This window comes from Epinephelus fuscoguttatus, linkage group LG8 (genome assembly GCF_011397635.1).
Source record: "Epinephelus fuscoguttatus linkage group LG8, E.fuscoguttatus.final_Chr_v1".
Taxonomy (NCBI): Eukaryota; Metazoa; Chordata; class Actinopteri; order Perciformes; family Serranidae; genus Epinephelus; species Epinephelus fuscoguttatus.
The window spans coordinates 27,791,526-27,809,755 of NC_064759.1; the positions used below are offsets into that span (position 1 = coordinate 27,791,526).

Genomic DNA, 18,230 nt, shown 5'->3' on the forward strand with positions numbered 1-18,230 from the left:
CATGTTTATGCAGAAAGTAGAAGAAATACAGATGAAGCTGTGGATAGAAAATATCCTTGCTGTACATCTTTCTAGTCATCCTTGCACAAATGATAAACCTGGACAATGGTGAACACAGCGTCTTTGCTAGAATTAGAATTATCTTTCGATTTTTTTCCGAACATATTTCTGCTGAAACAAAACAGATTTGCAAAAAACATGTAATGTCCCTCTTCCAGTCTAAAATGCCCCTTTTTTCCATGTGGAGGTGTACATTTGAATATAGCTGCTAAAATTGTAATGTTTTAAGCACAAAATTGGAATGTGCTTCAAAATCAGCAAATTGGGACACCCTCGTTGATATGGAGATGCTTTTGGCAGGGGGAAATGGCACGCCTCATATATTATGCTAAAAAAATACACGTTTGGAAGAAAAGTCTGATGCTGTAAGCGAGAAATTGGGGGTAAATTGGCACATCCACTCGGCTTTACATTAATTGTGCTCGTGCTATTGTCGGGGCGTTGCGGGGTGACAGACAGATGGGTGAGGGCTGACACATGTTTTTGGAGGAGTTTAAAATTCAAATGCTCCTCATGTGTGAATACAGACACCTGGGGTAATCAACTGGCTGCGTGTGTGTCTGTGTGCAGTGTTAGTGGCGTGCAATGCTGTATTTACCCATAAGCCTCTCTGTCCCTGCCTGTCTTGCTGTCAGGGTGTCTCCCTTGCTCTCTGGTGTCAGGTACACTGTCATGTTTGCTGACTGATTAAAAATCAGCCTGGTAGGAGAAATAAGCATACTGTGGCTACTTTGTTATAAATAAATAAATAAATGAAAGAGAGGGTTTAAATCATGGAGGCGAGGTATTTATTTCTGTTTGAGCTCCTGGTATGGCTGATCTCGGTGCTATTAAAAATTCATTCACTGGTAATACCCTCCCACTTGTCCTTCTCCATCTCTCTTTCCTTGTCTCCCCTCTGTAGCGCGTTCATTTTCTCAATGGTATCTCTGTCTCTTTGTGTCAGTTCACTTCATTTTATTGGCATGGGGTGTGATTCACTGTCTCTATCTCTCTTTGTTCAGTTTTTCCCTCTCCTTTCATTCCGTGTCTCCATCCTTCTCTCCCCTCTCTCTTCAAAAATCTGGCATGGAATCGAGACAGGGGAGCGCCTGCTGTTTTTCTGACACACTCTTCCTTCCTTAAATCAAAACCAACTGAGGCGAAATCAGGTTATTACCTTAGCTGTGTTTCTTCTCTCTCCGTCTCACCCATTCTTCCATTTTTTTTCCCTTCTTTTGCTCGAGGTCTATGAAATCCTACACTTTAAGAAGAAACAGAAGGCGGTCGGTCGGTCAGAGGAACGGGTGCAAGTTGGATTCGAAAAGGGATTGCTGCATAAATAAAGCAGAACAAAATAAATTCTTGAAGTGTGAGATGGATGTCTGACAGTCTCCCTTCAAACACACACACACACACACACACATGCACAGTCCCATCATGTGGGGCGGTGCTGACTGCCTGGCCTGGTTTGTTGTGGTCAGATATTTGTGATTTTTTTCGCAGCCTTTCATCTTAGGAGAGAAATAAGCATCGACCACAACGTTTGTCTGTGTGTGATCTTAGCAGAGAGAGATACACTCTGCAAATGAACTTTTAGGGTAGAGACATGGACGGAGTGAGAGGGGAATAGACGGAGAAGTGGACCGGCAGGGAATAAGAGAGGATAAGATGAAAAATGCTAGATAAACAAACCCAAATAACTTCAAATAACTTGTCTGCTGAGAGAGTGAAGGGGAGGAAGAGAGGGATGATGAAAGAGGCGGCGGTAAAATAGGACCTAACTTTCTGCAAAGGTGAGTAAGCTGGATGGAGGGATGGAAAGAAAGAGAAAGATTTTTATAGATAGCATGCTTCAAAAAGTCGGCTCTGAAGTGATAGATGGATGGATGGAAAAGGATGAAAGAAAGTGTAATAAATAGGACGGGCTGAAGAGTTGAAGGAGAGTAGTCCAAAAAAGCAAGGACGGTCAGTAAACAGCATGGCGGAGAGTCAAGCAGGCATAAACAACCGCTACTAAAGACGGATGAAAAAAGATGGTGCTATGGCTGTATTAGTGATGGACGATCAGTGATGATGACGGATGAATGAATGATTGGGGGAGAAGAGAGGGCGGGAGAGTTGTAAACAAGTCTGAATAACCTCATAACAGAGACAAATCCACAGACGGAGGGATGGATGGTAGGTTGTTATGCAGAAGATAAGAGAAAGTCAGAATAAAATAACCTTGAGGAGGGATAGAAAGATAGAGGAAAAGTGAAAGATTGACGGAGAAATAAGGTGATAACCCTCAGCAACTTCAGAAAATGAGAAATCAAGATAGTGACTGAAAGAGATCACAGAGGCAGAACAAGGAGTGATAATGAAGAAATGGTTTGCAGTAACAGACAGGCTGTAAACTAAAAAGTTTCAGATAAATAGATGAGATAAAATCATTTCAATGAGGCTGCTGTGTGAAGAGACCATTTAATTTCAAAAATAAATATGGCAATAATTTGGAGCTGTGGGGAGATGTCAGTTTGTTTACAGTGTGCCTTTTTTTGTTGCTACAAGGCCCATGTGACGGGGGTCAGACTGACACTTTTGTGCGTCCACGGCCTGCCAGCGACAGCTCCGCGACATTATGACAAGACTTGCAGTCTACACAGCAGGCCCAGTGAACACACTTGACCACTTGTCCACGGGACAGCTAAGAAAAGAAAACCAGGCCAGTGCAAATGTACGATTTAAATAGCTTCATTTAAAACCAAAGCCCTACAGACAAATCATCCCTAGAAAAACAGAGCACTTTGGAACTGAAATGTGACTATGATTGATTCAGCTGAAATGTATTTGGAGCTTAGCCTTGCATGCTATAGGGAGGCTCCTTTCCAGTCCAATTCACCTGACGTGTCTTTGAACTGGAGGAAACTGGGACACCTGGTCAAAAGCTACACAAACATATGGAAAGAAGCAAACTCCAAAAGAAAGCCCCATTGACCCTGGGCAGGATCACATGCATGACAGTTTTTGCTTTAAAGGGACAGTACATTATTTCACTCAGTGGACAAAAGCTGATAGTGGTATTCCTGTTTTTTTCTTCACAATAGTTGCTTGAGCCAGTTTTGTCACTGAAAAGTCACTTCAGATGTCAAGTGTGGAAGATTTAGGGGATTTAATGGCATCTAGTGTTGAGGATTGCAGATTGCAACCAGCTGAAACTTCTCCCGGTTAGGATTCTTTCAGTGTTAATTGTTCATTGTACCAGTAGCCAAATTATCTGTCAAAGCCTCTTCCTCTCCAAAACAAACTGACCAAGTGGTTAAAACCAGTAAAAACACTTGATAAAGCAGTTTCATGTTACAAATTAGTGTTTCTCCCACCCTGTTCAGTGCATCGCAGACAGCCTGTTAGCCCAGTACCTGTTAATATGTGCTCATCTTATTTCTGATACAGATGTTCAGGAGGTTTTTACTGCAAGCTGGGTAGTCTCTGGTCTCCTCTTCTTCAAAACATATGGACTCAGTGATATAAACCAGGTATAAAAAAATGAATAGAGCAGTTTCACATCATAAATCAGTGTTTCCCCAATGCTGTTTAGCATGACAGGCCACTAGCCTTGCACCTGCTAATCTGTGCTCACCTTTTTTCTCTCTGGTAACTTAAGCTCCAGACATTCAGGAGGTATTGTACCAGAAGCTGAATTATCTTTAGAAGTCTCTTCCTCTCAAAAAACAACAACAACAACAACAAAAAACTAAACAGACTTTTTGATTTAAACCAGTAAAACACTGAATAAAACAGCTTCACTTTTTAAAAAATCTGTTTTTATGATGCTGTTGTCACGAAGTGGCTGCTATCATGGTGCCTTTATGTGAAAACACAAATGGTCCTTCCTGGAGCCAGTGTTTGACTTGTCCTTTCTGGACAACTGTAGAAAAATAGTGGTGCAATATAGCGATCTCCATAGACAAGGACCCACTCTCTATGTAGACATGAACGGCACATTCATAGATAACAAAACTTGTTTTTTTTTCTCCATATGATTATACACCAAGAAAAAAAAAAAGATCATATTATATTTGATTTCTGCCAGTATTCATTCATTCATTTTCTGTAACTGCCTATCGTGTTGGGGGTCACGGGGGGCTGGAGCCTATCCCAGCTGACATCGGGCGAGAGGCGGGGTACACCCTGGACAGGTTGCCAGACTATCACAGAGCTAACAAATAGAGACAAACAACCATGCATGCTCACATTCACACCTACGACCAAATTAGAGTCACTAATTAACCTGCATGTCTTTGGACTGTGGCAGGAAGCCGGAGTACCTGGAGAAAACCTTCGCTGACAAGGGGAGAACATGCAAACTCCGCACAGAAGGGCTCCCCCACCCTGGGGTTCAAAGCAGGAACCCTCTTGCTAACAATGCTAACCACTGCACCACTGTGCCACCTTTCTGCCAATATATCACCCTTAATCTGCTGCGTTTGCGTCCTGTCGTCATTTAGAATTAAATACAGATTCCACACTGTTTAAGTGCTGTACTTGGCTGATGTTACAGTAATGCTCCCGCCCTGAAACAACTCCATTTAACTCTATTTATAAAACTGTTTAAGAATATTTGTTTTACATATGTGATTTAAAACCTGAACAAATCTCAGTCTGGGATTAATGAATGAAATGGATTCATGCCTTTTCCACACGACCTCCTTTCCCCAGTGGCGGGGGACTACACAAGGCTCTGCTGTATTCATACCTCTCTCACCTGTGCAAATTACTGTGTGTCAACAGACTGGATCACACTAGCTTCATGTGGTTAGCCACTTCCCTAGCTGGGACAGGGTCTACTCAGGAGAAATAAGCCATTTCCTGCTCACTGGGGGAAAGATATGCCCAACTGTAACCTACTGTAATTCTTTCCAGGTGGTGGGTGGATTTTATCTTTTAAGAGGATGTACAGTACTCGACGGGAAACATGTCCAGCAATGTAGAGTCTCTTTAACTCTTGTTTTTGCTGGTTTAATTCCTTTAAAACATGCAAACTGTAACGTTTCCATGATAAAATATTACATCTCTTTAATAAAGACATCTCGGTATGCTTCTTGTACCAGCTGCAAAGATTTTAAATAATTCCAGATGGGGCAAGATGATCCAGAGTATGCGGTGTGACATTTATGCACATAATTTAATTTGGTAATCCTGTAATAATACGGCACATTTGGAGTCATGCTATTATAGATATGATACACTTATCCTAAAGTAATAATCACTGGAGCATTTTCTTTGGGTGCTGTTCCAAAGATCAAGAGTCAGCTCCATGTCGGAAAGCAAAACTGAACAGAAACACAGGAGCAGTAATGTAGAGGGTTTTTATATAAAAAGGTTGGTAGAAGTATTGTGTCAGCCCTCAGCACTTATTTTAGCTCTTTAGATAGAATGCTTGAAATATTTGCACTCATCCAGCCTCCTCCTCAGATCATCAGGATCTAAAAAAAAAAAAAAATCTTGAGTCTGACTTTGGTTGTAAACACAGCACAGAGGCTGCTTCACTTGAAGTTATGAAAGATCCTCTTTCAGCAGTAGATGCAAGTGAATATATCTTCTGCTTGTTTATCAGGCCGATCATCTTGGAGATCTTTGTGAGGAAAAACACTATCTTTAATTGGTTTCCATCACATCTCTGAAAAACAAAAAAAACAAAAACCGTGCTCGCTATCAGCCGTGTCACATAACTTGATGTCTTTTTAATGAATGATTTTGCAAACTCTGGCGAAATCCTGAACACTACTGATGTCATGTAATCTCTGCGACAACAAATTCTGGAGGTTGACTCCTCCTTGCACAGTGTAAATATTCTATCAGTTTAAAAATACACAGATACAGAGGCTCAAGTTTTTTTGGACAATAATGCAGTAAGTATTGCATTAATTATACACAAATAATCAAATATTTACCACACATATTTAAATATTAAAAGCAGTATCAAGATTTAAAGTGTATGAGTTAGTAAGATCATAAATACACAATGAACTCAAGCTACAAGAATATATGATGCGATATGTCTTAGTGCTTTGAATGGATCATTTATAAATCCTACAAAGTTTTTAACTGGTTTATAGACGAGGCCTCACAAGGTCATCTTAGACAGTGCTCTAATTTCCAAGCCTGACCTTGTGTGTGTGTGTGTGTGTGTGTGATAAAGACGCATTCCATCCAGAGCAGAGGCATGTCCTGGCTAATCCAAAGGCCAAAACACACAGACGGTTAAGTTTCCATGACCTCAACTCCATGCTGTTTGAACATGCACACGCATACTGTACACACACACACACACGCGCACTCACTTGTGCACACATGATATTGTTTCCTCTTGCGTTTACCCTCTTTTCTTTTTTCCTTTCCCTTCCACGCCGTCTTTCATTGCTTCCTCCTCTCTCAGAATTGCAACATTTTGTCAATTACCATTTTGTTCATTGTTAACCCACAGAGGAAAAGCGAAGTGAGTTCTGTAATACCGCAGGAGTTCTGTCATCTTCAGAACAATTATGCCAATTAGCTCACATTTAAATGGTTTCCAGAGAGGAGCAGCTAGGCTATAATAACAGTCCAATGAAGTGACAACCAACCAATTAATCTCACTCTAATTGCTCAGTAGGTACAGTCAATCAGTCATAATCTTTCTCTGACTCTCTGCTGTCTTTCTTTTTTTTTGCTTTCAGCACACATTCCACCACTCAGTGGCCTGACTCACCACCTGTCAATCAAATCTAAACTCGCCAGTCCACCCCTCTAGAGATGGGGGTGCATTCCAGTGTGTTGACATCACAGGCCGTGCTGCGAGTCAGCACATTTGACTTCTAACATAACACTGAGAAAAACTGTGTTGACAAGAGGAAAGTATAAAACAGAGAGGGGGAGCAGCAAGAAAAGAAAAGTAGAGAGAAACATGAAAGAATTGGACAAAAATGTGTTTATTTTTCAAGCAATGGGATGAATTTTACTGAAAGACCAACAGTGACTCCATAATCGAAAACTGACTCTGTTGCCTCGCATTCATTGAAAGCTAAATGCATGCTTGCAGCTTAGATCAATTAACACAAAAACAAACATTAGCTCGCTGCTAACGTCTGTATGCACCGGACTGATGATAGATTGCTGGATCACTGTACCACATCTTAGAGCCCGTCTTTGATCTAATAGTTTCACAAGCTCAATGGTTATGGCTAAATGTTATTATATGTGTCGTGGGAGATTTAGTGTATGTGCAGTTTTCTGCTTCTGGCACTGAACTCTTGCACATGTGTACTGAGAAACACATGGTATATTGAGTGCAGGGCTGTGCAGGCTGGCGACATTTTAGTCTTCTGCTACAAAAAGTCCATACAGTGCTGATTAAAGAAACATTACATTTGCGACTTGCAACAGCAGCCATTGAATCATTTTCAAGTCCAACATTTTCCATAGTTTACACATGCACCCTTTCCACTATGAGTTTAGTGAGCTTTGTAGGGTCCAGTATTTAGAATATAGGGATGTATGATGGCAGAAATTACATAAGTGTAACCGGTGGATTTTAGTGTTGTCTGTGTTGTGTTGATATGAAGAGGCCCAGACTGTGGATATCTTTGGAGGTGATCTCCGTTTATTCCTGACAACTCTGACAGCAAGAGGTGAAAACAAAATCAATTCAGTCACTTACCACAATAACTAAGTGACACAGGAATATGTTAGCGTATAATACAATAAGTTTAGGCTGAAAATGAACTTATAAACAGCTTAACAGTGTGTTCACACCTGACGCGAGTAAAATATTCACCTCGCTTTATTCGCTCAAGTTTGACTGCTGGAATATTTGTTTTTACTCGCGACATTCACGCGAGTCATTTGCGCGAGTAACAGTGTGTTCACACCGGGGGCAAGTAAATCAGACAAGTATGCCGGTCGGAAAGCAAGCTACATCGGTTGTGCTAACTGGGGCTAATGCTAGTGCTAACTTTGTTGATAGGAAAGTACAGCCGATAGTTGGAATCAATTTTCAAAACTTACCAGGCAGACAGACCTCCTCACTCACTTTCCTCCACGCCAGGTCTTTCTTGGTCCGAAGCTTATAATTTGGGGACGTAACGTCATAAAGCTCAGGGTGGCCACAAACAGCTTTTATTAGCTTGTTCTCCATTTTTGGAACAACGCGGGGCAGGGGTGGGCAGGACAGCAGTGCGTCAGTGATGTTGGTGACGACAGGAAAATCTCAGTGCTGATTGGCTGCCCCGACACAGCATCAAGCGAATATTTCGCTCAAGTTCAATATTTTAAATTTGCGCGAAGAGGCAAATGACGCAAATTTCGCGTGTTCGCTCCATTCGCGTTGCATCATTCGCGCTGACACAAATTCACGTCTATTTTTGTCTTTACATTGACTTTGTATGTAATCTTATCACGCGAAAAATTCACCTCGCACCCGGTGTGAACAAACCGTAACAGTGCTAAAACACAGAAATTACTACGAGAGCAGTGTCATTTACCTCTCCCATGGAGCACAACAGCAAAAGGGGAGAGGCAAGGCAGGAGACACCCCTTTACAGGTGGGGTACCTCAAAGATGAACGTAGGGGTACAGAAACTAGTATCAAACGTTCTACATATTGACTGTGGAGGCCTGAGCATGTCAGGTAATAACAACTGAAACAAATTTTGTGTAATTAAAATACCTAATATTACAAATGTATATTTGACTTTGCTGTATAATTGACCCTGTTACATATATTATAATATGGGATGTTTTCTCTAGTGTATAATCACCTAAAAATAAGAATTTTTGTGTTTTCATTATCTTACAATGAGGCAATATCGACATAGGAAGCAGGTCCTCATGCGTAGAGTCTGCCATGTTGCCCTACCATGTTTCTACAATAGCCCAGAATAGACAAACCATACACTGGCTCTAGATGGGTCCATTCCCATTTTTGCCTTTTCACGTTGGCCACCATAGTTAGCAGCACCTCCATGATGAATTGATGAACAAAGCAATACTGTTTTTTAATATGAAACTGCTTTATTCAGTGTTTCTACCAGTTTACATCACCAGGGATCTCATTTATAAAACAACTGTTAGGATCCATACTAAAAATGTACATACGAACAAAAGCCAAAAATGGCATGTGCCAAAAAAAATATTTGACAAATTCTACAATCAGGCTTCCACCTCACCATCTGCATCGCCAATTTCCCATCTCCAAAATGTTCGTAAGTGTGTGTCAAAATTTCTTCCATCAAGTTTGTCTTTATACATCGCATCTTTTGTGTGGGAAGAGGTGTCTGCCTCTTTCAGGCCTTGTTTTGTGTTATGCAGTGTTTAACAATGAGATCCCAGGTCTGTTTGTTTTGAAAACGAAGAGATCCCTGAAGATATTTGCTCCTGGTAACAGCCTCCTTAAATCTAGATGTTGAGATATCAGAGAGAAACACAGGAGCCATCTGTGATGGGCCAAAGAGCGTTGGAGAAACCATGATTTTTAATGTGAAACTGCTTTATTCAGTGTTTTTACCTGTTAAAATCACATGGTTCCTTTGTTTAGGAGAGGAAGAGACCTCTACGAGTGCTTCAACTCTCGGTAAAAATCAACGAAACAATGAACACTGAAGGAATGCTAACTGGGAGTCGGCATGTGGGACAAGTTTCAGTTGGTTGCAATCTACTATGCTCACTGCCAGATGGCACTAAATCCTATATACTGCTTTCTGAAGCCTCTCTCACAGTGGTTGATGTAGCCAACAATAGTCCAAAATCCGACTTATGAAAATAGTTTTATGTGACAGAGAGTGGCTCTTAAAGAAATAACTGGCAAAGAAATATATGAGCCTGGGTAGTATCTTAAAGAAGGAGAAGCTTCTCAACACTCAGAGAAAGTGGGTTTTTACAGATACAGCACAGATACTGGTTTCCTGCCAGTAATGTTTGTCCAAGAAAAAAGGCATCTTTTTAGAGATGTCAAAGGCCAAACTGCAAAGTGCATCCAGTAGGATGTGTTCTTTATGTCTGGCTTTCCTTTCACCAGGACAAGATTTATCACTGAACACATTTAAAATAGTATCTGAATTCGATGTGTTACTGTTTCCACGGGTACACTGAATGGCAAGGCTCTTTGGTGCTTGGACACCAGAGGGAGATATTTTGTGATTAAGAGACATCTGAGCTACAGAAGGATAAATGCTCCCATGGAGTCCAGACACTGATTGTGGTGGTGGCTGATGACTCTGAGGCTGCTGACTGCTGAGGCGTATGAGGCTGATGAATCTGTAAAGACTAGGTGTAGATGGAGAGGTGGAAGGAGCGCACGACAACAGCAAGAAGGAAGTATGGCAGAGAAAGAACCATTTTTAAAAAGAGGAGTAGTAAGATGATACACCTTCTGACAGAGAAGGTGTGTCGCTGTGCTATGGGTTTTTTGTGATAACTGATGATTAAATTGACAGACCCGGGACAATGACACCTAGAGATAGAGAGTGAGCATATGTGCAAGGAGTGATTGGCAAGGTGAGAAAGAAACTTACAGCCTGAGCATTAAAAGTATTGTCTTCCTGACTGAACTTTTTCGCTACAGCTTCATTTTTTTTGATTGTTTCAAATTCCCATCGCTGACACTGATGTCTCACTCACAGGCACACCAGTCTATACACATACAATTAAAGCTCAATATATCATCGTTGACATCTTTACATTAGTCATTGTTGAGATTCTGAACATCAGCCACTGGGACATTCCAGTGTGCATATAGTTCTCAGTGTGTCATTTACAGTAAGAGCACACGCTTGAGCAAAAATGTGATCTGAGCAAAGACCTAAATAGCAGGACTGCCATTTTGGCATCATGGAATGGACATAATGCACTGCATGTAACCATATAATTATTGTATTATATATCATGTTTTCAGCACATCTGTAGACTTCAAAGCAACGCTCACCACATACATCTGTTAGCTCTCAATGTCCAATTGTTACAGTGATTCCGATAAATGTCGTTATTTAGCCATTATTAGACAATGTGGTTTGAATGGGACGTTCTGTTTGAAGTGGTCTCAGGCACACCGCAGCATTCTGGTCTATGAGTGAGAAAAGCAGTAAAATTCACCAAAAATAGAGACTTGTGCACACACACTGCTACATATTTTATTGTTAACATTATTCTTTGACCTCCCTCGAGACATGCTTACGGGTCATCCTGTGTCAAGTCAAATAGAGGTTGTACATTTTAGAGTTCGTCCAGATGTCATGTTGATGCTATTTGAGACTCGATTCTGTAAAATATTTTTCACGCAATTTTAAGAATTGCATATGTTTTTGCCGTTAGGAATTTTGTAAGTTTTGCCCCCTAAAAAAACATTGAGGTGGAAGCCATTTTTAAGGTTCATTGTTTGTCAGTTTGACAGTGGCACTGACAAAAGGGTGTACAAGAGGTCTGAATGATAGACAGGCACAAGCAGATGTCATCTTTGCAATTTATGGCCGGTGCACTGGGTATAGATAAGTGGTTATGGGACCCCAGGCAGTCCATAAACATATGGACGTTTCCATACTTCCATACTATTATGTTATATCAGGGGTACTATCATAAACAGAATCTGATATACAGCAAAGATGACAATCCAAGGTTGCAATTTGTTGCTTTTTTGAGATGCCAAAATGGGGTCCATGTCATTGGTTCGACAGCCCATTGGTTCGACATCTCATTAGTCCGACTGTCCGCGGTGCTGAACGACTCGCAGCGGGCATATGGTGCGCCGCGACCGGCTTGAGGTGGAGCAGGCTCACGGCTTATGTGTTTGTCACTTTCTTTTTCATTTTAACCCACACCAAGATCTTTTCCTGACCCTAACCAAGTGTTTTTTGTGCCTAAACCTAACCAGACCTTAACCACAGGGCATCATGATGATTTTGGAACAGACTTCAGAACAATGAGTTTAATTTGGTTAGAATAATGTTATGTCGAACCAATGGGCTGTCGAACTAATGGGCAGTTCCCGCCAAAATGGTGCTGTGGACCATGGAAATTTGCATGGAAAAGGGTCTTCATGTTTAAATTCTACTGTGTTCAGTTGACGCCTTTCATCAATATTCCTTCCAGTATCCAAGTCATCAATAATTTAGTTGTATAAGAAGATTCACATCAATAGATATTATGATGTTCTGGCTGCAGCTACAGGCCTTCTGTATCAAGTAGAGAATGGTACAACATTTAAGAGAAAGAGGAGATGTGGCATATATTCTCAGTCAGCTGAAATCTACAGCGTCATGAGCACACGTTCATTATGTGGCACCATCACACCCCATGATGTGAAATATTGTTTGAAAATATTGTTTTCCCTTACTGATGTTTAATTGTTCCTTAGCCGATCCTACTTGTTCCCTTTTTCATTCTGGTTCCCACCACTAATTAGGAATGGGATTTAACTGCCGATGACTTTAGCGCGGGATCAGAACACACCCAGCCATTATAAGAAACCCAGGGACCCATAATGTGGTGTGGGCTTGGCCGCTGAAACCATGGGGTGGAGAGACAGGAGCGGAGGGGAGTGCTGGTAACAGTTTCTCTCGGTTGCTCTTTGAATTGTTGGCTGTGTCCTTCTCTCGCCTTTGGCCTGTCATGAGAGGTTTCTCTCCCCCCCGTTTTGAAATTGTTTTCTGTTTGTTTCCTCTGCTCTCTGGCTCTTTTTCTCAATGTCTCTCTGTTTCGCTCTTGTGTACCAGTTTCACCTCCTTCTTTACCCTCCATCCCCTCTCACACACTCTCACTCCCTCCCACACTCTCTTGCCACAGTAAGACCTAATATGAACTTTTGACAGGAGCTGGGATCTTTGTTTAATTGCCAGTGTTACTGCGAATGCCCTCATAAATCTAATGCTGTAATGCCTTTGAAACGCCTTCTGGGCCTTGCAATCGCACACACAGACGCACACGATCTCTTTCTCACTTTTCTCCCACTTTCTCGCACTTTGCGTCACGTACACCCAAACACATGCACAGTCGCACACACACACACAGATGTGATGTGTGAGAATGAGGGCTTTGAGGTTGTTTGTGCTCGCATCAGACACAGCAGCTCCAGTGTTTGTTTGCAGTTTCCACTGGCTCCGGTCCAGTCCACCAAACCCATGGGAATTTGTGGATCAGCATCTTCTCAAAAAGCTCCTGGGCGTCAAGAGTGTATAACTGAGCAAAGAAAGAGTGCAATGAGGTCGTTATTTTTATGTGGTATTTATGATTTAATCTGTATACCATAGTTTATAGTGGTGGGTGACGGGGGAAAATGGGAGAGCAAGACAAGTGGTGTCATAATTTAGGAGAGGAATTAAATGACCAGATCTTGCTGGAGAAAAACTCATTTCTGAATGTATTACATTTTGTTTTTATAGCTTTTTTCTGATTATACATTCATGCAATTTAATGTCACTGTTTGCTTTCATTTATCAATCAACTGAAAGCAGAAAGTAAATAATATGTTATACTAAGGTATGATTAATTCTGCAGAAAGTTTGATAACATACATTAAGTATGGCTCTTCATTACATCGTCTGCTAAAAATACATTTTAAACAGGGTGAGCTGTAGTTATGTGTAATTGCTATTACATATGTAATATGTTTGCTGTTGGGTTTAGCACTCTGTATCAGTTCAGCTCCCGTGATAATATTCACAATATTGCCTGCGGGGATATTTGTAATCAGCATATATTATATATTAGAGGATTCAGACACTGCATTTCATTGCTCACTCAGTTGTTTTAGGTTTTTCAGTTTGCAATGGCCCTGAAAGTATGGTAGAAGTCACAACTGGAGGCTGATGCATGCTTATCCCCTTGCCAGGAAGTGCAGCTAACTGACATTCTTACTGTAATGTGGTCAGAGCCTGAAACATTTTGGTCTGAAACATCAGGACTATGACACAACAGAATTTTGGTGAAGGTGAAGTTTTTATGTTCAGTAATGTCACTCAGTATCAGCCACCTCAACACAGTTCTGCACAAGGAAGTGTTTAGGTCCTCCCATGCAAGCAGCTTAATATGACCCATTTTTACATCTGTTGTTACGCTAGGTTCACACTGGATGCAGCAACACCTCAAAACCATGCCTATTTTCCATGGAGCACTGCTCGCTTCCTTTTGGTGCCTATGTTAAACAGTTTACCTTTTGCTAAGCCCCGCCCCTTTGTGATGGTCCAACAAGCTGTCAGGGTAAGCATGGAGCCCACACTGTAACTAACTGCACTCCCTGAAGAAATATTAAAATATTTTTGGAAGAATGAAACAGTGATTCCAGAGAGAAGCAGACAGAGGGGTCTACAGTCTGTGTTTGAAGGATATATATCCAGGATGTCAAACTGACTCAGCAGCAACAACAGGTTAAAAAGACAAAGATAGTTAGAAGATAAAGCTGAACTACAGGCTACAGATCACAGTGTAAAAGTGAAGTTTCCCTGCTTCCCTTCACTGGTTCCTGTACAGCAGGGTCGTCTTTTTTTCACTGTTATAATCATTACAAAGCAAAAGCAGCATGTGTATACATTCAGTAGGCTATATCTTCAGTAGCTAGCTAGCTAACCCTACACTTTTCAGGGTTTGATTTTGGAACAAGGAAGAAACATATATTTTTTTCCAACCTCTCCAGGTAACGAGTATCATTAATACACAATGTGCCCCAGGCACAACATTTAGCTCCAAATCTACAAAAATCTGAAGCGATTGCGTCAGAGTCAATGGAGCACAGCTGTGTTGTTGTTGGACGCTGGTCTGAGCCGGCCTGATGCTACGTTATGATTGGCCAGTCTGCGTCCGGGAATGGGACTTAGCAGAGGGTCAATTATGGCAGATATTTGCCAGTTGTGTTTAAACAGAAAGCGAAAGAGACGAGCAGACACATGCAAGCAGACAGAGACGGAACTCTACAATGATTACGAAAGAGCGGACAAGCAGAATCGCTTGCTTACCAACTCAGAGAGATAGGCCTCACATATTGAGGTGCTTCCATGTCCCAAACCGTAAGTGCTAATAGAGTAGGCAACTGGATTTGCTTGCATTTCTTGAAGACGTTTCGACTCTTATCCAAGAAGCTTCTTCAGTTCTAAATGACTGGTACAGAGTTGCAGGCTTTACAACCCTGCGTGGGTGTGAATCCCTGCCTGCAATTCTGTACCAGTCATTTAGAACTGAAGAAGCTTCTCGGATGAGAGGCGAAACATCTTCAAGAAACGCAAGCAAGTCCAGTTGCCTACGATGTAGCACTTACAATTACCATGACCTGGATGACTGAGAATCTCCACCGACACCTCCATGTCCCAAGTGAACCTGGCATGAAGTAGCAACCTCTACTGTTTGTGGAAATTTCGGTGGGAGCAAAGGAGGAAGTCAGGTGTGACGCAGTTTAAAGAATGACATGTCCGTGTACGGAGGAGGTCAGGATGGATGGATGGATGGGTCAGGACTTTTACCCAGGACACTGCTGTATCTCTCCAGTGTGAAAGGAAAAGTCATTGTAGACATATTTTAACTTACGTAACCATGTCAGCATAACTTTTGTCATGTATGCAAGTTCCCAAACTCATGTCCCGCATGCGTAGTACTTAAGTTACAGATCAAACATAAACCTCATCATGTAGTTTTGGTGCCTAACTGCAATAGTATTGCAGTGTTAACCATGTGTTCAAAACTATGACCTTTAGTACACGCATGTCACTCATACTCTCTGAGGGTCAAATATGACCTTTTGGGAGTCACTGACTAATAACCTGTTCTGTCCTTTAGGTATGAAAACGTGTTGACAGCAAAGGGTATGCTAACACATGCAATATGAGTTTGACCTAAAAGGGAACATTACTGGTGCCGGGGGGTTTAAATACATAAATAAACAAATGAAAACATGTCATAAAGTTGATGTGATCTTTTTGTCATCATAGGACACATACACTAGTAGGCTTCATAAGCAGATATACACGCACACCTTTCAGAGGGCTAAAAAAGTCCCATGTCTGAAGCTCACAGGCAACCAGTTCAAAAGAGATATTGAATCTCCTCCACTCCTGTGGTACAGGTTTGGTTGTCCCTCATAACCTGGAAGCAGAAATCTGAAGCTGAGCATGTAACCAGAGCCCAACGCATGTAAACACAGTTATTGTTTTTTTCAGGTGTGGCAGAGTGAGAGTCAGAGAGGAAGATCAGCTGGTCTAGACAGGAGGACCGTCAGGGTAAGTGTTACATTCTCTCTTTGTTGTCTATTACAGTATACAATACCTGTCTGTCTCTGCACATCTCTCTGTTTCCATCTCTCTTTCCTCTCTCTTCGCAGCCCTGATTTGTTTTCTCTTATTGTCTGTGTCTCCATCTCTCTCTGCCTCTGTGCTTCTACAGCTGATTACATGAATTATTTACAACAAGTAAATCCTCAGCAGCTGCTCTCCGTTTGCTGTTTTGCCCTCCTTGTTCCTGTCTCTTTTCTCTTTCAGGTTAACACAGGAGGATTTTTTTTTTCCCTCAACCTTGTCACCTCTTCTTCCCTCTCTCTGTCTTCCTGTTTCTGTGCCTGGGGTTAAGCTCTCTCTCTCTCTCGCTCGCTTTCTGTCTCCTCTCATTCTCTCTAATTACACAGCTCTCAGTTGCAGCCCTGTGTCTTCCCATGGGTTTGTATGTCCTTATGTAAGGACTGTCTGAATGGCATTCTGTAATAATGGGAATTTTAACTCACAAGTCCACAGTTTGTTTGTGTGTATTTGTGTGTGAATATGTGTCTTCCACAGTGTGTTTGTATGTGTAGCCGTCTTGTTCACACAGTTATTCACACATTTATACAGTCCACACAATATATGGTTTCAGATCCTTACAATCAAGACACTCATGTGAACTCATTATGATTACAGTTCTTCGACAGCTTTGCCTTATGTACAACCAGGAAGGCTTTTTTCTTTCACTCCAGGCTTCAAATGCTTTAACAAGGATCCCAAACTGTGCTGTCAAATTAGTTTTTCTTTCTTTTCTTCTTTGGGCCCTTCAATCAAGTCCCTAGGTTGGACTCCAAGCATATTTTTTCATGTACACGTGAAGTAATTTCATGTTGAAAAGAAAGAAGAAATTAGTGGTTCCACACAAGAAAATCTATCAAAAAAATAGCATGAGGCTAATTCCAAGGGAGAAAAAAAAGAGAGACAACGAAAGGGAAGCATTACCTTTGGCTCTGTTAAATAATTTCTTTTTCCCCCATTCAGTTTCCATTGTTCGAAGCCTTGGCCGATCTGTCCAGTATTACTGCTAATCTAACTTCAAAGGGTTGCAGTCATGTTAAAGCACTTTTTAATTGTGATAAGGAATATGCTTTCATGCTTAAACCCTTCCTCTCTGTTCGTCTGGACAGAACCCATAAATATTGAGGCCTTTTTTTCACTGGCAATTAAAATTAGAATTGGTCACATTTTTCACTGTCAGCCATTTCCTTTGCACACAAAGACATGTGCGGGCCACACACGCATACATGCGTACAGACACATGCAGAGCTAGACGTTGCCATATGTGTGCACGCAGGAGCACAGTTTACATGATGTTTTTGCCAAAGTTAATTACACTCAACACAAAAACCTTGCTTGATGTCCTTTGGACATTTAAAACCTCTCCAAAACTAAAAGTGCTCAAAGGCTTTTCCAGCCTTGCCACTCTGGCAGGACGGATGATTCACTACAGGCTTCCCTGTTGTTCCTATGACACATGAGATGCGGGCTGCGCCGTATTGTCCAGAGATAACACAATAAGATGATTCTTGAGTGAATCACTTGCACTCTAGTGCTTTTGACACGGAACTTCCTTGAAGCTTTGATATGTGCACAATATTTTGAGGCAGCAGAGCAGAAAGATGTAATTCTGTTGTGACAAAACCAATTTGGATAACAGTACATTGTACAGAACAAAAGCAGCATGAAAATGCACCATTGGTTACAGTTGTTGGGTAAATTGCCTCATCTATTTTGCCTCAAAATGATTCTCTTAAGTTGTCTTTGGCCTCGACTCAAAGCTTTAAGATTGTGTACATCCTAACATTTTCTCCACAAATAAAAGGAATAAGAAAGGGAGAAGAAAACAAGATTGCATATGCTGCCAGATCAGTAGTCACATAAGTAGACTGATCCCCTATACAACTTTAATCTTTGTGCATCCAATACATATACAGTAGATCCGTA

The 18,230-nt window shown here is 41.3% G+C and overlaps 1 long non-coding RNA gene across 2 annotated transcripts in view; it reads left to right on the forward strand.

The window, feature by feature from the left end:
* Positions 1 to 18,230, forward strand: part of LOC125893875 (uncharacterized) — a 146,034-nt gene that overhangs the window by 116,145 nt on the left and 11,659 nt on the right. For both annotated transcript variants that reach the window (XR_007449933.1, XR_007449934.1), the window contains exon 5: positions 16,194 to 16,253. This is a non-coding gene — a long non-coding RNA (uncharacterized LOC125893875). The remainder of the gene's footprint in view (positions 1 to 16,193; positions 16,254 to 18,230) is intronic.